At 32.2% G+C, this 25,826-nt stretch overlaps 1 pseudogene; it reads right to left on the minus strand.

Annotated features, from left to right (window-relative positions):
- Positions 1-812: 812 nt before the first annotated feature.
- Positions 813-1,553, minus strand: LOC149543017 (bifunctional dTDP-4-dehydrorhamnose 3,5-epimerase/dTDP-4-dehydrorhamnose reductase pseudogene; annotated as a pseudogene).
- Between the last annotated feature and the right edge of the window lie 24,273 nt (positions 1,554-25,826).

Here is a 25,826-nt window from a genome sequence, read left to right on the forward strand (position 1 = left end):
CACCCCAAAGAGAATGAATGTAGATAGAGTTTCAAAAGGCATTTAAAGTGATTCTTTGTCAAAATATATAACATCAGATAAGGGAGATAGGAATCTTGAACAAAAACTTGTAGAGTTTTGTGGTCATGCACTTTTAGCTTTTGGGTCACTCTTCATCCATAGAAACTTCAACTTGAATGTCCCATCTATAGTCATGATTATCGATACAACATTAGGAAGGAAGTCCATTTTAATTAATAGCAAAAGTCTAAGTAGAGAGCTAGTAAAGGCCCGAATGGTAATTGGGAAACCAAATTGACCTACACAAAAAAAATGGAGAAAAATGACCTAGACGGTAAGTCATATGCCAAAAACCTTATGAAATTTAATTGCATTCCAAAAATCTAACAATCCAACTCACAGACTTGAAAATTTAATCAACTATCAAAAAGAAGAATGAGAATAGGAATGACCTATTCTAATAACATGTATTTTGGTGGAATCAACAAGTGCTTATTTTGGGGCAAAATGAGAGTACAAATTTCCATTCCAATTCTAATTTGACACACCCAAATGAAGAGTTATTTTTTTAATAAATTTTTTAATTCCTATTCTAGGTCAATTCTAGCAACCAAATGAGCCCTTAGGGCCCATTTGGTTGCAAGCATATGAATTAAAAAATTAGAATTGACAATGGGAATGAGGGATGGAAATTGGAAATGACAATCTTAATGTTGTTTGGTTCACCTGAAATTTGATTGGGAATATATTAATTTTTTGTTTGGTTGTAAAAAATAGGAATTGGAACAAAGCTAGATTTATATTTTTTGTCTTTAGTTTACTTGCATCCATCTTAGAGGCACCTGTTTTTCAAAAGTGAGGTTTTTCCATTTGAAAGTAGGATCATTATAATCTATGTACATCTCCAAAATCTCATTATCACTCACAACACCAGGGTTTGTGAAATTCCATATGCCCTTGCAATTTCCTTTTTCCATCTTAATAGATAGTGGTAGCAACTCATCAAGGACTGTCATTCTATTTGATATGTTGACAACTTTGTTATATTGGGCAATCTTTGTAATGGAATTGCAATAGTTATTTTTTTGACAAGATTGGAATTTGAATATAGAGAATGCAAACATTCTCATAATACCACTAAAATGACAAATAATGAGTGTGCAATACCAAAATCTAATTAGATCAGCTGATAATAGTCTTATGAGCAAATGGATAAAAATATAAGAGTCCATGAGGAGTTCTATTAGATAATCTAGTATATTACAATCTGCAACAAATATTAGCAAAGCTACATAGAATAATGCACTGAATTTGATTTAACTACTTGACCAGAATTTTGTTGAAAATGGAATCACACAAGTGAAAAATTATACCATTACCTTCTTTTTGGAATAGAAAGAGGAAACCCAAATTAGGTCTTTCTTCCTCCTTGAATCCAATACCGATGCCCTTAGGTGAGCTTCATCGTAATCATAAATGCAACCACTTGCAAAATTCACAAGAAAAAGACCATACTCCTTGCAAATACCAGCTAAATTCAAAGTATATACCATAGTCTAGTACTTGTGAGATTCAGACTAGTTATGTGTGACAACTGCTCCATTTATCACATGCATATGCTTAACATTCTCTATATTTGTATGGAGTTGAGACCAATTCTATAATTTTTTGTATAAGGGAATTGCATACCTTTCAAACTTTTCAACAATGTCATTGTAAATCACTTTAGTAAAATTTTTCACCTATCTTGAATGATATGAGCAAGAGTTCTATTTCAGCCAAAGACCCAACAAAATTATTAACTTTGTAAAAGTGAGATTTAGAATAGGAATAGTCATACCAATAACAAGTATTTTTGGGAATGGATAAAAGCTTATTTTGGGGCTAAAATGGGAATACATATTCCTATTCCCCATTCCAATTCCACACACCAAACAAAGAATAAAAATCATATTCTAATTTTCAATGACCATTCTGGTTGTATTCCAACAACCAAATGGGTAGTTAATGTGATGCATTTGTTTGTGTGAGTCTTAAGGAGATTTTAATATTTGTTTTATGGGTTTGTATTTCGTATATTTTGTAATAATTTCAAAAATTATGTTTTTGTTGTACTTTCACCTTGACATCTAAACATTTTTCTTGTAGTGTTCTCATTTGTGCTTAAGATGTGTAAACAACCCTATCCATTGCTGGTGGTAATTGTGCAAGATCATCACCTACCAAGATTAGGGAAACATCTCCAAAGCTTAGGTGTTGACTATGAGGAAACACTTGGCATAGCCTACTATCTATTTATAGTAATAGATTTGGCCCAATGAAACTAATTTCATCAATAAGAATGTATTTGATTCCTTCATATCCTCTTGGAATTATGCCAATCCATGTTCTTGTAGTAACAATATTTATTTAATAGGAATTCTAAGCTTTTAATGTATGGTCATTCCATGTATATTGAGTGTAGCTATTAATGTTAGAGCTTGTTTAAGGATTTTTTTACCTCATTGTAGTGGTTTATAGTTAAGTGCATTCCTTATGCACACTATTAAGTAGGATTTTTCTATTCCATTTGTTCCTTGAATGATCATGTATAATGGGTTAGCTAAAGGGATTTCACTATGGTTTGTAATTACTTCGACTGTCACCTCTTCCTCTACCGGTAATTTATATTTTAGGATGTCATTTATAGACACCATTGCCTCATCATGATAACATGTTTTATTTTCATATATGAATTGCATTTCACTTTCCTACAAGCATTGCATTACCTTTCTCTATTCCCATATGTAGCTCGTATCAAACTCACACTTTCCAAACATGTCAACTTCATCTAGGTTGATATTTCTTGAGTATCTTGTTTGTGAAAATAGTTCCCATTCATTTATTTCTTCTATGTCTCTCATGTTTTGTCTTCTTCTCCTCCTCATCCTTGTCCTCTTCCTGCTGCTACTGTTACACCTGTTTCTTCTTCCTCTTTCTCCTCCTCCTCCTCATCCCTCTTCCTCTTCCTCCTTTTCCTCTTCCTCTTCCTCCTCCTCCTCCTCTCCCCCCTCCTCCTCCTCCTCCTCCTCCTACTCATGCTCCTACTCCTACTCTTTCTCTTACTTCTACTCTTGCTCCTACTCCTTCTAGTTCTCCTTCTCCTTCTCCTTCTCCTTCTCCTTCTCTTTCTCCTTCTCCTTCTTCTTCTACTTCTTCTTTTTATCCACTTTCCTTACAGATGATGCAATTAACATGCCATAAATTATAAACAACAAGGGGCAATTTTTGGAACATATGACATATTTCTTTTGTCTTTATATCACACTCTTTCACAATATTTGTCATGAATTTGTAGTATTTGTGAGTGTTGACTTGTCCACCTGTTGTCTTGCATATTCATACAAATATATTAAGGAAGGTCTCTGACTTTCTCTCTTCTTTTTCAGTGTACTTGGCTGTGTATTTGGGAACAAGGTCTCAAGAGATAACATGCCACTATCTATATTAACCCTCTATATCAATGACATTTCTTGATTATGTATGTTTGACCTCTCATCATTTCTTTTAGGTTCAAAATTTTTTTTCCCATCATTTTCATATGCTAGAGTAGAGAGAAATTATATTCTCACCATGAAACTTTGTATTGACATTCATCCTTTTTCCCCTTCTTTCGTAAGCATGTACCATCTTTACACTTTTTTTTCCTTTTGACATGGTTAACTAACTCTTCATACTCTCTACTAAGTCCTGCAAAGAATATTTCATCAATTTTGAGCAAGCATGGATCATCTTGTGAAGCTCTAAACATTGTATCATTTTTTTTTTGTATCATGAGGATTCCAAATAGTCACATTCATATCAAAAAATCCAATTTCTCTTTTGAGCTTTGTCTCATTTTCCTAGTCAAGTTTTTCCATATCTGGTGCATTTGAGAGCCAAATAAATTTATGTACATGTGTGGTGCCCCTATACTCACTCATATATATAACAATAACCATTTTCTCTAACAAGTTTTTCAATAACTTCTTCAAAAAATATTGTGAATCACTTATGCAAGTATATTGTTAATGTATGGGGGTTGTTGACTACACTTTTGAATCTCTATTTTCTTGATTTTATTTTAGTGAGTAGACCTTGCATCTATAGTTTGAGTAGATTTGGCCACTTCAATTCCATTGCACTTAAGGTGGAGAATAGTGTGGGTAATCCTAGTTGATTTATTATATTTTTAAATTTGGGAAACACAAATTTCAGTATGGTCATGTCCCTCTAATTGAATATCCAAAGTACATGGGGGGTGAGTGCACCAAGATGGTGTACAAAAAGGGGGTATAAGTGGACACCTTTTCTTATGAAATTAGGTAAAATTGAACTTGCATGAGACATTTGAGGGTCATCCATTAAAAATGACAAGATGTTTAAAACATTTAAATTGTAGTACTCTAAATCTACTTTATAAACTACTAGAGTTTTTACAAAATGGATATGATTAGGTAGGTCAAATCTTGTGCACACAAAATAATAGTTCTTGATTTTCTTAGAAAATATAACATAGTTATTTTTGTGTGCAATACAAAAGACATAGATGTATTTAGTATTTTGCATATCTCTTTCGTAGGATGATAGTTAAGAGTCATATCTAGAAGTTGTGCATTTTTTTGTAATTTTATGATGAGTATTTTTTTTTATAAATTATTAAACATACTACATCCTAAAATTTTGGTACTTGTTCCTATGCTAAGAATAACTTGCATCAAAATAATTGAAAATGGACTATTTTTTAATGTGTATACAATTAAGTATAGAACAATAATATTTAATTTATTTTGAATTTGGTTAATTATATCAAAAGTTATTAAAAAAATGGTAGATATATGTATGTGAGGAATGTCAAGGCATTGAAAAGAGTAATTAAACTTTACAATGTTCATGTTGTCCAAAAATAGAAAAAAATATATGGTTAGATAGTTGAGAAGACATGTAAGTTTATGGTGGTGATTTTAGAGATACCCACTTCACCATTAGCATACCTAATGAAGACATAGATGAGAATTAATATTAGAAGATGAAAAAAGTCTAAAGGGAAAAAAATGGAGGGAAAATAGTTTCCCAAGCCTTTGGGTCATTTCCCTAGACTATCAACAAGCCATAACCTGATCAGGTTTTTTGGATTCAAATAACCTAATCGGGTTATAAAAATAAAAAATGCATTTAGAAATCGGTTGGGTTATGTATTACTACTACACAAGGGTAGAGAGAGAGAGAGAGAGAGAGAGAGAGAGAGAGAGAGATATTATGGGATAGGATCGAAAGAGTGAGAGGAGTTGAGATAATGAGAGAGAGAGGATGGGAAATATAGAGAGAGAAAGAGATTAAGGGATAGCATAAAGAGAAAGAGAGTGAGAATGAGAATGAGGGAAAGTGAAGAGAGAGAGAGAGAGAGAGAGAGAGAGAGAGAGAGAGAGAGAGAGAGAGAGAGAGAGGATGGGATGGAGAGAAGGATCTGGATCTGTCTCTTTCTCATACATATCCCTTCTCTCTCTTTCTCAGATCCCCTCCCTCTTTCTCCTATCCCCTTCGGTCTCTCTCTCTCTCTCTCTCTCTCTCTCTCTCTCTCTCTCTCTCTCTCTCCATGTCTCTCATTCTCTCTATCTATCCTTATCCTCCCCCCCCCCCCCCCCCCCCCTCTCTCTCTCTCTCTCTCTCTCTCTCTGTCCCTCTGTCCCTCTGTCCCTCTCCCTCCCTCTCCTATCCCCTATCCCTCTTTTTATCCAATTCTCTCTCTTTATCCTATGCCCACCCTATGTATCATTCTCTCCATCACACCCTACCTCCTTTAATCTACCTTTGTGTATTAGTAATACATAACCAAATTGGGTTTTACAAAACCTGATCAATTTTTACAAAACTCAATTGGGTTATGTAAAACTTGATTGGGTTATTAGTTCATATAGATTATACAGTCATAACTCAATAACCCAATCTTGAAAACTATAAATAAAATAGTATGTCAATAATTATTATGCTATTTTAGTGTAGTCCACTAGATTCTACCATTGTTTCACATGTATTTCTATACTAGGTATGCAAGTATAAGGTTTTTCTGCTTGGAAATGCTAAATTTAATATTTTTCATGTGCTAACATCTTATTTTATGTTAGTATCTTGTGATTGAGCATAAAATATTAATGCAATTTTGTGTAGTTTTGTATCTTATTCATGTTATTGTTTTTAGGGCAATTTCCATCTAAAATCATGGGAAAGAACAAGAGAGGAACGATTAAAAAATGAGAGGCAAAAAAGGAAATAAACACGTGAGTATATAAGGAGATTACATGAAGGTACATCATCAAATTCCTCCAATGTAAGTAATGAAAACCTACCTATTGATATTAATGTCGAAACGACACCTAATTTGACAAACCAAAATGTTCAACATAACCCAATTGAAATGATTATGACAAATGCACTTATGACACCTCATGCCCCTAATGCGACATCTCAAGTTGAAATGATGAATGAACATAATGTAAGTAATGAAAATATAGAGCATGCACACACATCAACATCTCCTAGAATAATTTGTAGAAAACCAAAGTTTCTAATTTATATTGATGAAAATATTTTGAAGCCAATGCATGATAAACTGGCAAAAAGAAATTGTAGGAGAATTTTTCAAAAGATTTGGAATAACTTTTTTGAAAATTTAAATTAAAGTGGAAGATGCCAATTTGTCATTGAAATGGTCAAAAATCTAAAATTTAGAGAGACAATGAGAATTTTGGGGTTAAGAACATCTAAAAATAGTAGTGAAAGAAGCATTATTAGAAATCTCTTTGATGCATATCAATCTATTGGTTCAGAAGAACACACTAAAAATGCTAATACGAGTTGAAGGGTCATTGCATCAACCATAATGAGAAAGGAAATGGTAAAAACTCATATGGTAAGAGAAAAAAGTAAACCATTAAGGATAAGTAGAACAATGTTAGTCAAAGCCTTAGTGAGGTGAGAGAAAGTTAAGAATTCTAACAAGACTTCTTTTTGGTCATTCCAAGGTAGACTCCCACATAAGAATAAAGTTATTGTTGATGCACTAAGAAGATGCACTAAGAACATTAATAGAAAACTTTTGGCATGACAATGCAAGGGCTTCACCAAACCAAAAAGATTTTGTCAATAGATGAATTGGAAAAAAAAACCATGAGTCATATGCAAATTTTTTTTGGATATGACTTAGACACAATTTTATGAAATGTTTCTTCAAATATTTTCTCAAATTAATATCAACCAAAGGTTTTTTGAGATGAAAAAACCATTCTATGTTAAGATAAATTATACATGCACTACATGTTGTTGTAGGGTTCATGTTGAGTTGTTTATTCATTATGATGCTTATTGTTATATATGTTTTACTTTGCATACTAATGAAATATTGTAGGAATGTGGTCTAAAATTACCTCCTAAGTCACTGAGAGAATTTATTGCAAGTGTACTATGTAAACAAGACGATGGGTGCATTTATTATAAGACCATGTGTTTGAAAGGTTTTTTTCCCTCAATGTGGTGGATTTCAAAATTTTCATAGATGCCTACATCTAGATAGCACACATGAAATTGGTAAGGCACTAGTTTCTCTTGGAAAGTACAAGTTAGCTATATATGATGTTAAAGATGGAAAAGAATTAAAGAGTTGTAATTAGTGAAAAGTGATTTATGTGTAGCTGATTTTATAAAATTATTTCAAAAGAAAATATTTTATGAATACATAGGTTATACACATTGAGCTAGATGGTTAGATGAGAAATTCAAGTTGTGTAAGGATACTTTTCCCTTGGGTATGATTGTGTTAGTTGTTGACTTTTATGAAAAAAATACACTAAAACCTCAAAATGAAGTGTAACCAATGTAATTACAACTCTATACAAGTGTAAATTTTTGTAGACATAGCATTTTTTCATGCACATGATAGATAGAGGATGATAGAAAGGTATAAAGAAAGTATCACTTCTGTATCAATGATGATTAAACTCATTCATTAGAGTTTGTACAAGGATGTTTTAGAGTTTTCTATGACAATTTGAGGGAAAGTGATGTAAGATACAATCAACACATTATATGGTTAGACAATTGCACCACACAATTCAAGAATGCAAGGATGTTCTATTGGTTGAGTAGGATGTAGGTGACAAGTGGAGTGCAACATTTTTGGAATTTCATTGAGGTGGGATATGGAAAGGGAGAGAATGATGGTATTGGATAGGGTAAACTTTAATAAACCCTCCTCAAGAAAAGCATATAAAATATTGGCAAATCTATCATTATTTTTATTGGTGAATCTCTCAATTTTTTACTTTTAAATATTATTTCCATTGGCAATTATTTTGGAATCATTTGGCAAATGTCAATAATAATGAGTTCACTAATCATCATGGAATATTAAAAATCAAAAGTGAACATGTTTTATCTCATGAAAATTATAAGGATAATTCATTATATTTTAAATCAATAGTGAAAACTAAATATTGGGGATATAACCTTAAAGTAACTAATAATTATGATAATTATTGGTAAGCTTATTTTAATTTCTTCAATAATATATAATATTTAGGTGAATCAAATCTAATTATGTATCAAATATTGTGGTGAATCTTTGAGTTTAAATATTTAAACAAAATAAATTATTGAGCAATTTCAAATATTTTAGAACTAAATTTAATAAAAATGTGGCGATTCAAGTTGCATTAAATCTTAAATCATTAACAAAATTACTAGCAAAAAATTTCTAAAATTATCCAATTTACAAATATTATCCACTAAAAAATACCTTGATCACCAACATCAAAATCATGATGTCTTCTAGATTTATCAACATTATCCTTATACTTCTAATTACTTTGTTCCAACCTCAACTTCACTTCCTTAAGCAAAGACTCAATAAAATATGCAAATTCTACCCTTGTAGCATTTCTCTTTTCTTCACTAGCAACATCCCTCAAATCCAATATCCCTCTAGGCTACATTCCAGTGACAATCTCAAAAGGTTTTTTCCTTGTACTCCTATTAACATAATTATTATATGAAAACTTAGCTTGTGTCAACACCAACTCCCACTTATGCGGTTTGTCTCCAACTAAACTTCTCAGCAAGTTACCCAAGCTTCTATTCACAACCTCTGTCTATGGATGAAATGTAGAACTAAACTTCAACTTATTACCCATATTCTTCCACAAAGTCTTCTAAAAGTAACCAATAAACTTATTGTCTCTGTTATAAAAATATTTCCTGGTAATCCATGCAATCTAACAATCTCTTTGAAGAAAATCTTAGCAACATGCTCGACATCTGATGTCTTCTTAGATGGTATGAAATGAGCCATCTTAGAAAATCTATCGACAACAACAAGTATAGAATCATGCCCCTTTGTTGTCTTAGGTAATCCAAGAACAAAATCCATACTGATGTCACTCCAAGGTTTCTTCGAAACAAATATAGGTGTATACAAACCAATGTTATAACTTCTCTTTTGCAACTTGAAAAACTCCAAAACTCTTTACAAATTTATGAACATTCTTATACATCTATGGCCAATAATACTTGTCCTTCAGTAGACTCAATGTCTTATCTATAAAATGTCCAGCCAATCCACCACTATGCTTTTCCTTAATAATATTAATTCGCATAGCACTTGTAGGTATAGACAATTGAAGTCCTTTGAAATACATACCTAATTGAATGAAATACTCATCATAATTATTGATATAATCTGATAGATTTGGTGCTTTGCACTCTCTCTATGCCTCATAAAAATCATGGTCAATATCATACAACTCTTTCATTTCATCAAAATCAAGAACTTCAACCTTTATCTCATTCAACAAAGAACATCTTTTGCTCAATGCATCAACAACTTGGTTAGTGGCTCCACTCTTATGCTTAATCACAAATGTAAAACTCTACAAGTACTCAACTGACTTCATATTTCTCTAATTCAATTTCTATTTACTTCCCAAATACTGTAAAGCTTTATGATTAATATATAACACAAAATTCTTAGGAATCAAATATTGTCTCCACTTCTTCAAGGCTTGAAAAATTGCATAAAACTTTTGATCATACACAAAATAATTCCTTCTAGCATCATTCAACTTCTCACTAAGGAAAGAAATAGGTTTACCTTCTTGACTCAATACAATTCCTATTGCACTACCACTTGCATCACACTCAACTTGAAATACCTTATTGAAATTAGGCAAAGGCAATATAGGTAACTCAACAACCTTTTCTTTCAAAGTCTCAAAACTATTACTAGCCACATGTGTCCACTTGAAATCCTTTTTATCCCCTCTCATTATCTCATAGCATTACAAATAGAATTGAAATTATTTATAAACTTCCTGTAAAAACTAGCTAAACAATGAAATGATCCTACCTTAGCCACATACTTAGTTGCATGCCATTCCAAAATTGCTTTAACCTTCTTAGTATCCATTCTCAAATCATCAACTGAAATCACAAATCCCAAATACACAATCTCCTCTTGCATAAAAGAACAATTTTTCAAGTTAATCATCAACTTCTTATCTTTCAATCTTTGGAATACTTTTCTAACATGCTCAATATGTTATTCCTTAGTCATATTGAATATCACAATATCATCCAAATAAACAATCACAAACCTATAAAAAAATCTCTTGAGAACCTCATTCATTAACCTCATGTAAGTAATAGGTGCATTAGTCAAACCAAAAGGCATTACTAACCATTCATACAAACCATCTTTTGTGTTGAAAGAAATAGTCTTCCATTCACCACCTTCTTTGATTTTGATATGATGATAATCAATCTTGGTAAAATGCTTTTCTCCACTCAAACAATCCATTATGTCATCCATTCTTGGCATAGGAAATATATTTTTACTGTACTGATCTTGTTAATAGCTCTATAATTAGTACACATTCTCCATTCTCTATTCTTCTTAGGTGCTAATAAAATAGGTACAACATATGGACTCAAGCATTCTCTGATCAAACCTTTCTGTAACAACTCATATACTTGTTTATTAAGTTTTTCATTCTCTATAGGTGTCAATCTATATGGCGCTTTATTTGGAAGACTAGCTCCAAGAATTAGATCCATACAATGACTTATACTTCTTACTGGTGGTAAACCAATGATAATATCCTCTGCAACAATTTCTTTATATTTATTCAACAAATTTTTAATTTCTTTTGGTGCTCAACTTCTACTAGTTTCTATTGCTTGACTATCACTAGTTGTTACTTGATCACCACTATTTTTTGTCACTCAGCTACTATTGGTACAACTTAGCTTCCTAAGAATTATTAAAAAAAATACTTGATTCTTCTTCATTTCTTTTTTGAATTGCTTTCCATTAACCATGCAAATTCTCATAGTAATATAATTAACCCTATCTGAAATTTCAATCAAAGGCAACAATATTTGCTTTCTCCCATTCACTCAAAGAGTATATTGATTTAATATTCCATCATGTATATCCTATCTATCATATTTACAACGTCCACCCAACAAAATATGACAACAATCCATAGGCATAATATCACACAAAACTTCATCAAAATAATGTCAAATCTTGAACTTCATAATACATTGTTCACTTACAAATATCTTATGCTCATCTTTGATTCATGAAACATGATATGGTTTATGATACTTTAGCCTCCACAATTGCAACTTTGTAACCAACTCCTTAGATTCCAAATTTGTAGAACTCCCACTATCAATGATCACCTTGCAATATTTTCTAGCCATCTTACATCTAGTCTTGAAAATACTTCTCCTAAGGATAGGTTCTTCATCACTTCCCTTATTACATAAGGTTCTTCTCAACATAAGATTTTCTCTAGTTTTAGGTTAACAGGGTGAACCCTTAGTGTCTCCTTGAACCATAGCATTTATGTTACCTTGCCCACTTTTAGAGGATCTACACTCAAAGGATCTAAGCCCTTCTTTACTACATCTGGAATAATTACCACAAAATCTACCTGAATAGGAATTAATTCTTCCTCAATAAGAATCACTATGTTTCCACTTGGTATTTCTTTTTTCATCATTCTTTTATTAATATTTTCCCTTATCTTGCACAAAATTGTTAGATCTACTACCTTCTCCATAAGATCTACCTCTGCCTCTCTAGAACCTACCACCTCTACCTCTATCTTTGTTCATGCTTCTTTGTCAAGATCTCCTTAGCTTTCAAGGCATATTGATATGCTTCCTCCATAGTTTCCCATTTTACAAAACTATCTCATCTTGAATCCTAGATCTCAAGCCATTTATGTATCTTGCAATTTTCTCAACATCATCATTCACACGTCCAGATCTAATGTCCAATCTATAAAATTCCTCAATATACTCCATAATCATGTCTCTTTGTCTTAAATTTTGCATCTTTCTAAACAAGCTAACTTGGTAATCAACACGAAGGAACTTGTTCTTCAACTTTTTCACCATTTGGGCCATGTTCTAATATTCTCCTTTGCTCTCCTTTGTCTATAGTGAAGCATTTCCCTTCAACATAGTAACTACAATTTTGACCTTCCAATTATCAGGAGTCTTTCCATACTAAAATAACTTCTTCATAGTAGAGATTCAATACAACACAACATTGGTGCCCAATTTCACATCATAAGGAACAAATTCTACAATAGGATTTGAATTTTCCCTAGATAATACTCTCAATAATCTTGCCTAATCTTGATCTTCTTCAAGTTCTAGGTTAGGGTTTGGTGCTACTGCTTCATCATCACTCACATCATCAAGGTGTACTCCTCTCCTCTGGGTTGTCTCTTCAAAATTTAATATAGCTACAATTTGTCTCAATTGATCCAATATGACATTGTTAGTAGTTCCTCTACATTGAACCATCTCTACAATCAGGTTCCTCCAAGATCATAACCATCTAAAAATTGTAGGTCAAATCCTTATATTTTCTACCCTACAACCAAATCCACTTAGGGTTCTACATGATTTGACCTCCACAAGGATGAACCTCAAGCTCTAATACCACCTAACGTAGCAAGGAACAATGGAACTAGGGCTAAAGGCACACCCAGTTACCCAAGTCACCTACAAGGGTAAACACAATAGAAACAAAACATGAAGAACATCAACCAAAGGAGATAGAAGAGAAAAATACTTTATAGATTCATAAAATTACCAAATATATGCCCAAGTGTCAGGCCTTCTAGGTTATGATCAAAGTTACAATTTTGAATTTAATCTTCAATGATGATCTTCACATTCTAACCCTCCTTCTTACTCTTCCTCATTGAATCCCCCTTAAGAGTCTATCCAATACCCCCTTAAATACTTGTATGACCACAAGTTGACCTATTACAAATTACCAACTAAATAGATCCTTACATTAAATGCATAACCAAGCCACAAGTCAGCTCTCAAAAAATATTAAATGCAAAAATGAAATTAATGTGCAAGGTTGGCTCAAACTAGAACCGGACATAGACATTTTAGCCAAAGAAGGACCAAGGAAAACACTAGCACTTAAAAATGATTGGCACATACATGAACTTAGCACCAATAGGCACTTGACATCAACCATGAACTCAAAAACCACAGAGAACTCAACATCAAACATGAACTCAACATCAACTATGAAATCAACATCAACTAAAAACTCAAAAGCAACAAAGAACTCGATAGTAATAGAGAAAATGACAATAACTAAGAGCTTGACAACACAAGGAACTTGGAAATAACTAAGAAACAAGTAAAAAACATGCAAGGTAGCAATGCAATCTAGGATGCTCCTGCATCAAATCTTGATAATGTAGAATTATTCTAGCATATTGGCTATCTTATCCACGAGATTCTCCATCGTGCTTTCTCGTTCACTTATATCCTTCATATCTAGCTTCATTCTTATTTTTCTATCCCATCACTATCCTATCTAGTTGATCTCTTTGGTCTTGATCAAAATAAACAAAAAACATGTTTCTTATAGGCCTCTTGACATGTCTATTCTTTTAGATTACATGCTTTGATGTTATCTCTCTTATTGTCTTCCACTACTTATCCCATATTCTACCTCTCTTATTGTCTTCCACTGCTTATCCTACATGCTATCTTGTTCATTGCTTCAATTTTTTTATTATCAAAAACCTACTTCATATGGCTATCATTCCCTAGCTTGGGTACCCTTGAGGAGCTAGTCCTTAAGGATAACTTTCACTTGCTTCATACAGTCCTTGCTTATCCATCTTATTTATCAACTTGCTACTACATCATGTCCTACACCTTGCTTGACAATGGAACAAAATGATGTTGAAATTATTTAGAATAAATGAGGGGGCAGGGGTGAATCAATTATCCAAGGTTCAAATGAAAAATTAAAACTTTTTACAATTTAGTAAACCCATATCCATAAAATATTTTCATCATGCATGCATCCATTAGATCATAAAATCACTTGGAACTTGTAGGTTACTATCAAATCAACTTTGCAAAAATGTAAACATGAAACGTAATAGATTCAATAACACATTTGACACAATGATTTAATGTGGAAACCCAGTTTGTGAAAAACCACTAGTAACGTGTTACTCATTCTCACTCTTCTAAAGTGATGCCCTATGAAAGGCCAACCTTGTTTTAGGTTACAATGCACATTGTTAAATGTGACCTAATTAAATGATTTCAATCACCCTATTAGGAGTGAGCCTTGTTAGAGGACTTTAGATCATTCACTTGGAGTATAACCCTATTAAAATATTTATAAATAACTATTAGGTCAACCTTAATCCGAAGGATTTAACCCAGACTAGTATAATGATTAGAAAGTAACAATAAGGCTTGATCTAATAAAAATTTATAATGCACTTGCACATTACATATCTCTATTTTTAGTCCTCCATTTTTCTTGGCTTTTAAACACTTCATCTCTAATAGCTTGTTCACCCTTCAAGAATCCATACTCTTAAGCCTTCTTTCTTTGCTTGCCAATATAGTCTCTTCTCTTAGGTCACTGAATGAAGCAATACCCTAGACTCCTTGTCTTCCTTAGATTCTCACACATGAAAACCTTTTCTTTTGATGAACAATCTCTATAAATAGAAGATTAAGATCCCTTTTTTTTTTCATTCTCTATGATCCATTTAGGGTTAGGTTATATTAGGTAGGATCCAATGAATCTACCCATCATTTCATTTCATTCCTTTCTAGAAACTTATCTTTCAATCCTCTTTGAATTTGTCTCTAAATGTTTTATCATGAATTATGTGCTACCAACTCATCAAGCTTATCTTCCACATGGTTCACACAATCCAAGAAATCAAACTTGTTAGTTTAGATTCCTCAAATTCTTGATCTTTCTCATAATGCTAACACTTGGCATTAACTTACTTCTAATGCTCAACACATACTACATTGCTTGACATCCAATATCAAAATACTTGGTACAAACTAAAGTTTATTGGTGCCCAACATCAAATAAACTTTACTCGACTTATACTAAAATTTATTTTTCTTTGCTCAAACAATTTTTTTCTTGGCTTACACTAACTTTTCTCAGCATCCATTATACAAATTGTTAAACTTGGCAAAGATACTTTGTTTAACTTGTTTTTTTGAACTTAATCAGTGTATCCATCCTTTGTGACCTTTAGTAGATTAACAATATACTATAATATCACTATCCTAATTGATCCTTGTACTCCTTTTCCATATCATAACTCAACCTTTCCTCTAGGTGCTATTGTTACCTCATTTGATCAAATCATCTTCATCAATCAAACAAATGATAGTACTCAAATCATCTAAGAAATTATCTTACCAACAAGTAACAAGTTTGACATCAGTGACTGAACAATTATTGAAACACATATTCCTACTTGTATCAATTTATTTTGAACAATCTCCCTCTTTGGCATTGATGGAAAACCAAACTGACTAAACTTAATAAGCACAACCAACAAAATACCAAAAAGAAGATAATTCCTTATATTGAGATCTGTCCATCTATCAACAACTTTCATCTTTTGAATAGGTTACAAAATTCTATTTCGATCAATAGAAAATCAATTAACTCATCCTTATGACTCCCTCTGGATCACTTCTTATATCTCCTTTTACATTAACTCCCTCTTACTAGGTATTCATATTTCTTCTACGTTTACTTTCATCTCCCTTAGTAGTCAAGAATTCTCCCTCAATAGGATCGAGTAGATTATGATTTCTCCCTCATTTCCCCCTTAGCAATATTTCTCCTTCTTTGAAAATAATGCCAGAAATTTTTCATCTTAATATGAAGATATGAACATTTTAGTTTCTCCCTTGGTCACCTAGCTTGCGACTGATTTGTAATTCTACACCTCTAATTACTTTAGGTAGCTCCTAAAGTAAGATCCACTGCATCAATGTGTAATATATGTCAATCAACTTGTTTGATGTGAGACACTCCTCATGCTTTTTAGATAGACTTTGATAGGGGTATCACCCCTAGTTTACCTCTTACATAATCATGAACATCCTTAGGTAATGCTTTTGTGAAGATATCAACTATTTTCTCTTTTGTGTTAACATATTCCATCTTCACCTTTTTATCTTGAACTAACTCTCTCAAGTAATGATGTTGGATTACAATTTTCTTAGTATTTGTATACATCACATGATTCTTTGATATATTTATAGAATTTGTATAATCATAATAAAGTATCACAAGTTCAGTGATTTCCTCCTTCATACCTTTGAGTAGCTATTTGATCCATACAATGTTTGTACATTTATTATAACGACAACATATTTATCTTGAACAGTAGATTGAGAGATGTACTTTTGTTTCTTGTTAGTCCATGTAACTAGCCTTTTGCCTAAGAAAAGTACTCCTCCACTAGTGCTCTTTTTTGTCATCAATATTTCTAGACCAATTAGCATCAATGCACACTCTAAATTCAATTTTATTTTTCTTATAGTATAGACCATAGTCTTCTTTTCTTTTTAGATATCTCATTAATCTATTAACTACCATCAAACAATTCTCCCTAGGATTAGTAGAGACTCTTACAACTATCCCATCAGATAATTCAATATAAGGTCTATTGTGTACTACATATTGTAATTTTCCAATTATGGACCTATACAATGTTCAATTCACCTCAATTGAATCATCATTCTTTAACTATTTATGTCCTATCACCATAGGTGTGCTTATTGACTTGGAATCCTCCAATCCAAAAGTTTTCACTATCTCCTTTACATGCTTTGACTGAGTGATGTATATACCATATTTTATTTGATATACTTACAAACCTACAAAGAACTTGATCTCTCTAAATATAGATATCTCAATTTCTTTCTTCATTTCATTTTCAAAAGCCTTACATAAAGTATCTTAACCTCCAAATATGATATCATTAAAAAAAATTTAGATTGTAAAATACCTTTTCCTTTCTATGTCTTCAAGTACAAATTTTTGTTATCACCATTCCTCTAAAATCCAATCTTCATAAGATAATTATGAAGCCTTTCATACCATGCTTTTGGTGCTTACTTCAAACCATATAGAGCTTTGTGTAGTCTACATACCATGTCTTTGTTGTAAACATCAATAAATCCTTCTAGCTCTTCTATATAAACCTCTTCCTCCAATATACCATTAAAAAATGTAGACTTAACATCCATTTGATAAACTTTGAAACCTTTGTATGTAGGGTAAGAAAGTAGATTTTTTACTCCTTCCAATCTTGCAACAGGGGCGAATGTTTCTCCACAGTCTATCCCTTCTTCTTGTGTATATCTTTTACAAACTAATCTTGGCTTGTTCCTTGCGACTTCACCATTTTCATCTAACTTGTCTCTATATACCCACTTGGTACCAATCATATTTTTATCTTATGGTCTAGGAACTAGAGTCCCTGTCTTATTTTTCTCAATTTGTTCAATATCGTCTTCCATGGCTTTACTCTAGTACATATCTTCTAAGGCATCTTTCACTATTTTAGGTTCTTGCATGCTCAACAAACATGTATCATTTCTCAACTTTTTCCTTGTCATTGGTCTAGCATCTTTATCTCTAATGATTTGTATAGCAGGGTGATGTCTCTTAACATACTTAGACAATCTTGGTTCTACTTTGTTTTCTTCACTTGGTCTCTCAACTTTTGAATCACTATGTATATCTTTGTTAGGTAGTTTAATGTCTCTTTCATGTATAGTAATCTTAGAATAAAAAATGTGCCTCAAATTCACTCTATAACTGGGCACCTAAGTGCAACTCGATTCCTAAATGCAACTCGACATTCATAGTATGTGACTCGATAGTCACTAAAAATTGATGTTGGTTTGCAACTTGATTTACAACATCTTTATCAGTAGATGTACCTTTATGAAAGTATATAAATTTTTTATATTCTTCTAGATCCTTCATAGGTTCAGCCTCATGTACTTTTGTATATTCATTAGATTTTACATTTGTACTTTCCACAACTTTTTTAGTGTTAGTACTTAAACACTTATAATCTTTACTTCTTATGGAATAACTAAAGAATATACCTTCTTCACTTTTTGCATCTAGTTTACCATTTCGAAAATCCTTCAGAATATAACACTTGCTTCCAAATACCTCAAAATTTTTTACATTGGGTGAGTATCCATACCATAGTTCAAAAGGTGTTGAATGAGTACCTTTCTTGACTTGCACATGGTTCAAGGTATAGACAACTATACTTATAGCTTCTCTCCAATATTTCAAAGTAACATTTTTCTCCATCATGATTATCCTAGCATATAGTTCATTATAGACATATTCCTCCTTTCAACAATTCCATTTTGTGGAGGGGTCCTAGGAGCATATGTTTGTATTTTGATTCCTCTATCATTACCAAAAATCTCAAAATCATTTGACATAAATTCTTCTCCTTTGTTAGATCTCAAGAATTTCATATTTTTACCTATTTCCTTCTCAACTCTCGCTAAGTACCACTTAAAAATTTGGAAAGCATCAAATATCTATTTCATAAGCATAACCATCATCATTCTAGAATAATCATTAACAAGTAGCATAATGTACTTATATCCTTTGTAGCTTTGCAGTTCAATTGGTCCACACAAGTCAGTATGAATAATCTCTAATATTCCTTTAGAGGTATGAGTCTTATTCTTAAAACTTGAATTTGTCATTTTTCCTAATTGACATTGTTTGTAAATTATATTTTCAGGTTTCTTCAACTTAGGAAAACCTTTGATTCTTCTCATGTTACTGATACTAACCAAGTTATCAAAATTAACATGACATAACCTTTTGTACCATAGCCACACATCATCAAATTCTATAATTAAACAAGTAGCATCCTCTATATCAAGGTAGAATAGATTACCTCTAGTTTGATCACCTTTTCCAATTAGTTTTCCATCAATATCATATATCTTAGTAATCTTGTTTTCAAACTCAAAAAATTATAGTTAAGCCCTTCAACATAATAAGCATTATCACATAAAATATTTTATATAAGTTTGATAGAACCTTTTCCTTTTATCAGACAAGGTGCGTCATTACCAAACCTTACACTATTTCCATCATAATAATTCAAGGTAATGAACTTACTTTTATCTCCAATTATGTGATATGAACACCCACTATCAATGATCCATCTATCATTCTTGTTCACACATTACACTAGTGTAGTTGCCTCACCCTCATCAGATTCATCCTTCATTGAAACATATACCACTTCATCATCATGATCGTCAGATCCATCTTTTGTTTCTTCTTCATCAATGTAGCAAGACTTCTTGCCTTTGTCTTTGTAATATTTGATGTCTTCATGCCTTCTAATTTTGTACTTTTCTCCACCTCTCTATTTCTTCTTCTTTGGACATCTAATAGCAATATGACCAACCTCATTGTAATTGAAACACGTGATAGGTTAATTATCTTTGAACTTGCATTTACCTCTATGAAATCTCCTTGCTAGTAGTGCTTCAAGTTGATCTACATCTTGCTCATTTGTATCATTGTTATTGAACATATATTTTACCTTTTACTTCATCTTCTCATTAGGTTCCTTCAATGACATCTTAGCTTTGAAAGAAAACTCAACGTTGTCAAGTTTTTAATTATCAAAATTAGATAGCTCAAAAGTAGTGAGCCTACCTACTAGATCTTCAAGAGTTAGATTAGTGCCTAGTATAAATCTCATTTCTTGTATTGCAAAAAATCTAATAGCATAAGTGGACAACAATGTTTTCAAAATTTTCTTAGTACAGTCTCATCATCTATCTTACCAAAAGCTCCTCTTATTGCATTAGCACAATCTTCTATCCTAGAGCAATATTGAGCAATATTCTCACCTTCTTGCATTCTCTTTAGCAGATGGCTTTGATACCAATTGTTGGAATTCTTTAGAATAACTTGGGGGGGGGGAGGGGTGTGAATCAATTATCCAAGGTCTAAATGTACAATTAAAACTTTTCACAATTTAGTGAACCATATCCATAAAACATTTTCATCATGCATGTATTCATTAGATCATACAATCACTTAAACTTGTGGGTTACTATCAAATCAACTTGCACAAATGTAAACATGAAACATCACAGATTCAATAACACATTTGACACAATGATTTAATGTGAAAACCTAATTTTGGAAAAACCACCAGTAACATGTTACTCATTCTCACTCTTTTGAAGCGATGCCTTGTGAAAGGCCAACCTTGTTAAAGGTTACAATGCACACTATTAAATGTGACCTGGTTAAATGATTTTAATCACCCTATTAGGAGTGAACCCTATTAGAGGATTTTAGATAATTCATTTGGAATTTCACCCTATTAAAAGAATTACAAATGACTGTTAGGTCAACCTTAATCCAGAGGATTTACCTTAGACTAGTATAATGATTAGAAAGTAACGATAAGGCTTGATTTGATAAGAACTTACAACATACCTGCAGATTACAGATCTCTATTTTCAGTCCTCCATTCTTCTTGGCTTTCACACACTTCATCTTTGATATCTTGTTCACACTTCAAGCATCCATACCCTTAAGCCTTCTTGCTTTGCTTTCCAATGTAATCTCTTCTATTTGGGCCCATTTTGTTGGTGGAATACGATGTCAATAGGATTAGAAAATTAGAATATGTTTCTAATTATTTTTTTGATGCATGTAATGGGATTGGAGAATAGGATTTTGAATTCCTATTTTAGCCCAAAATGGGCTTTTATCCATTATATAAAAACTTGTAATTGGAATGGCCCAATCCCATTCCCAATCTCACTTTCCCAACATATGGAAAAATGTATAATTCGTCAGGTTTGCCAATCTCACTTTCCCAACATATGGAAAAATGTATATTTCATCGAGTCCACAAAAGAACTCCCACTCATAATACTTCCACAATTTCACACCACCATTTCATGAGATCAATTGCATTGAGCAGTGATAGAGTGAGAAGGTCTTGCATTTCGTTATTGAAAGGTATGGTATATTGGACTTGTAGTAGTTTTTTTGGGTTCTATATATGCTCATATAGCTCTTGACAATTTATAGCTCACACATAGTCTTTCTGTTCAAGAGAAGTAGTTTGGGTTTTTGCTTTTTTGCCTTAGGAAGCTATTTTTGTTTGCAGGGTTTGGGTAACTTCTTTGCTTTTCACCAAAAAAAATCAAAATTGCATCTAATTCCAAGGATGTCATTTCATGCTAGCCAAAACAAGTAGTTATGATGTAAAATTTCATACAATTTCAACTAGAGGGCTGATGAATTTAAAGGCTAGGGTTGAAAGCATTTTCAATGTGGTCTACAAAGGAGGGTGCAAGAGTTGTATATGACTTAGCAATCCTCAAGATTGGATTTTTTTCCTTTCAACCATATGCTATGGAATTGTTGCACTTGTTGGTGTATTAGATTTTTTTTGAGAGATATTTTTTCATCGAAGTTTTAGATCATTTTGTGATTGCACGAGTTTTCTTTCTTTCTTTCCTTTATTCTTCAAACCATGTATGCTTCTTGAACGTATTCTTTTGGGCAGCTAGAATTTGTTTAGCAGTATTTGGGTAGATAGAATTTTGATGATTCATAAATTGTAGCTATAAGCATTTGGATAAAAAATGCGTGTGTTGCTTCTTCTGGATGATGAATCAGGAAGAATGTATTTTGCATTTGCTTCTTTTTCATGATGAATCTCTAAGAGTGGTTTGAAAGTCAAATTTTCTTCTTTATAATGATGAATCCTGTAAGATTCTTAGTAATGAATCATTAAAGTGTAAACCTCTACTAGTTTTTTGATTCTCTACATATATTTCAATGACAATCCGCATACCCTGTTGTCAAATGAAGAAAATGAGTGACTCAAATATCTAGGGTGGGAAACAATGAATACCATGGTTTGGTGGGAGATCTCTCAAATTTATTATTTAAATAAATCATGGATACCATCACCTTTTGTTTCCTTTGAATTGATCATTGAAGTATTGTATACAATCAACTTTGCCAATGTATCTTTTGAATGTCAAAGAATAGTACAGCTCATGTTCTATTGTTTCTATTCCTCTCAAATTGTGTTATCCTTCCTCTAATACACATTCACACATTAGGTGCTTCATGCTTATCCAACAAACATTTCTTAATACCTCGATGAACCACGTGCTTCTTCAAACAACCCTAGAAAGCCCTTATATATTGTAGCCTCTCTAGTCACAATCCATTCTATGTATGTTGTTTGAAATTTCATTTTGTTTGTGGTGAGGTTTCAACATGAGTTTCATGTTCAATTTCACTTGGCTCTGCTACTTTTTCTCTACTTAGGTATGCTTCAACACCTATTTATTTGCTTGAGGAGCCCACTTTAGGTTTATGGGATCCATATTCAAAGCTTATGCACTCTTGTATTAAAGACATAATTATGTTAAGATTTCTTTTGTAGTAAAACTATTTTCATTAGGAGCTTACTTCTGGCTTGTTTTGTTCTATACCCATTTCTACTAGAAGCACTCTCTTCTTTACTTTAGACCCATCTCCATTAGGAGCTCTCTTATGAGGTGTGAGGTCCATTCTCATAGCTAGTGAAATTTCATGATGAGTAATGTTTATGTAAAGATTGTTTTTGCATTAGGCCCATTTCCATAAGAATCCCACTTGTTGATTCTGAGGCCAATGTTTATAGCTATTGGATTTTCAAGTTATAGAAATGTCTATGTTAAGATTCCTTTCCATAGGCCCATTTTTTGTAAGATTCCTTTTCATTAGGCCCATTTTCATTAGAAGGGTTCTAAGGTCCATGTTCATAGCTATTGAAATCCCATGTTGGATCTATATTTATACCAAGGTTTTTTGCATTAGACACATTTCTATTAGGAGATCACTTGTATTAGACCCATTTTCGTCAAGACCTCACATGTTGTTTCTGAGGCCTTATTCACAACTACTAGAATTTCATGTTGGGGAATTTTTTTTGTCAAGATCTAATTCATTTCTTGAATATTGTAGTGTATTTTTACAATGATTAAAATGTAATACTTATGATTCTACCATAATTTATATTTACTTCAAATAGCCTTGATGCACGGGCCATTTTTTATGTGTGTGTTGTGCAAAAGACCCATTTTCTTGAGGAACTCACTTGTGGGCTCTAAGGTCTATTGGAACAGTATTTGTATCATATTGGAGTTGTATTTATATCATATTGGAGCAATATTTGTGTCTAGATTTAATTATTTTTTGAATATTGTATTGTATTTTGATAATAATTTTAAAAATTAACTGTAACATATTTTCACAATCCATGATATCATATTCATGCTTTTGGGTAAGAGTAGGTGTAAGTTAATTAGCATCAACCTTTTGTCCATATTTAATGATCCATCACCATGATGTTTGACTTTGATTGATGATGGATCATTGAGTATGGACAAAAAGTTGATACAACACACATCTTACCCCAGAAGTAGGAATAGTGTCTAAAATGCAATCATACTATCACTACATGTATGTTTATAGTAGTTATTGCTTCAAATAGACTTGACACAAGTTCCATTTTCTTAATTTGCTTGTTAAATTTTAGATGTCTCATTTATTTGAAGATCAAAAGACAATATAACTTCGTTTAATTTTGACATAGATCAAAAGACAATATAACTCTTTAGGTTCAATATCTTGTAAAATTCTAAAAAAGAAGCAGTGTCATTTATGTCTAAGATGATATTACTTCAATTATTTTGAATCCAAAAAATATTTGCACAAAAATAATACCCAAAACAAGTATCACCACCAGAAGAAAGACAATGTACCATGGCCTTGAGAAATACTCTTCTTTGAACTGTCTGATCCACAAATTCAATAGACTGTGATAATTATCTGTTATTTGTTTCACAACCACCTAAAATTATTCAATTGGTTGTATAGAAACTTCCCTATCTAGATCATGGAACATGACACCTATTTCATTTTCTCTCCCCATCAGACTTATGATGATTTCTTGATTCCAAAGCAAACCAACATCTTTCTTAAAATAAGTCATCAATTAACTCTAGAATAAAGCATGCACCCATTGTTACCATCTAGGCCATTGTTTCTCTATCATATTCAACTGCTAAATCTTGGTAGCACTCCTTAATTCTTTTCTCCAACTTCTCAATTTCCATTGTCAACATATAGATGTCCATATTATTGAGCCTTTTCAATGTTCTCTCTACTACTTCTAGCTTGTGGTCATCCATTATAGATAGTTGTTCCCCTTTCTTATGATGATAAAATCCAAAGGACACTACTAGAGGAACATAATTAATCTTTTGGTTTTAAAGCCACCATGGATTTAGGCACCTCATAAATACACACATTCAAATATGGTTGTAATAGTTTATATTGATGGGATTCAGCTCCATCTTTTTGGCACTATGACTATGAGGGATATTTGGTTTTGTTATTTCTTTTTTCTATCTATTATCTGCACGTATGAGAAATTACTACTAGCTATTTATTGGAAAAAAGAGGAAAAGAATAGAAACAAATTATATTACATGCTCTTACATACAATTAAGTGTAATAGAAAGTTTAAGGAAAACTAGTTGTTGAATGCTACAATTTGTCCACATAGGAATTTAATTTTCTACTTTCATCCTTATTTTTCATGTTTGTAATGCTACCTTTTATCATTTAATAGCACTAGAAATGTTTATGAAATGTACCCTTTCAATTTTAGGTTAATGGTTTTAGATTTATGTTATGCACTTTTTCATATTTGATCTACTTGTTTTTATGTCTATTAATATTTGGCTCATTTTGTGTGTATTTTGAAGAATTGTTTATATCTTGTATAGTGGCCATAAGTGACCAAGATTCTTGTGGAGTTTGAACATGTTTTTTAATGTAAAGGGAGGACTTACATATTCTTCTTGTGGCTCAATCCATTAAGGTAGGATATCATCAGTACTGGGTAGGTCCAACTACAGTGTCAGATTCACATTATCCTTCTCACAACTCTTCCAACAAGGCATCCTTAATTTACTCCTTATTTCAATTACAAAAATATCTGTACTTAATTTTTGTGTTTCTAAATTTTTCCTATATGTTCTTGCTCTTTTGATTATTATTTTTTTATGATATTTTTATTTTGTTAGTCATCCCTCAATCCTAATAAATAGTGCATTTCTGCATATTTGAAAAAGCCTTCATTTTTCAGGGTTTGATATCATAAGTTTTCAGGCCACTTCTTTTATATTAAGTATTATTCACATTTAAATTTATTTCCACCACATTTGGGTTTCTTGCCACTTTCTTGCTTACTCAAAATATAAAAGTCCAAGGAGCCATAGTTAGGAAAGATCACATGGGAAAAAGAAGATAAAAA

This window comes from Cupressus sempervirens, chromosome 8 (assembly GCF_028749045.1).
Source record: "Cupressus sempervirens isolate cs-2001-9-10 chromosome 8, ASM2874904v1, whole genome shotgun sequence".
In the NCBI taxonomy this organism is placed as follows: domain Eukaryota; kingdom Viridiplantae; phylum Streptophyta; class Pinopsida; order Cupressales; family Cupressaceae; genus Cupressus; species Cupressus sempervirens.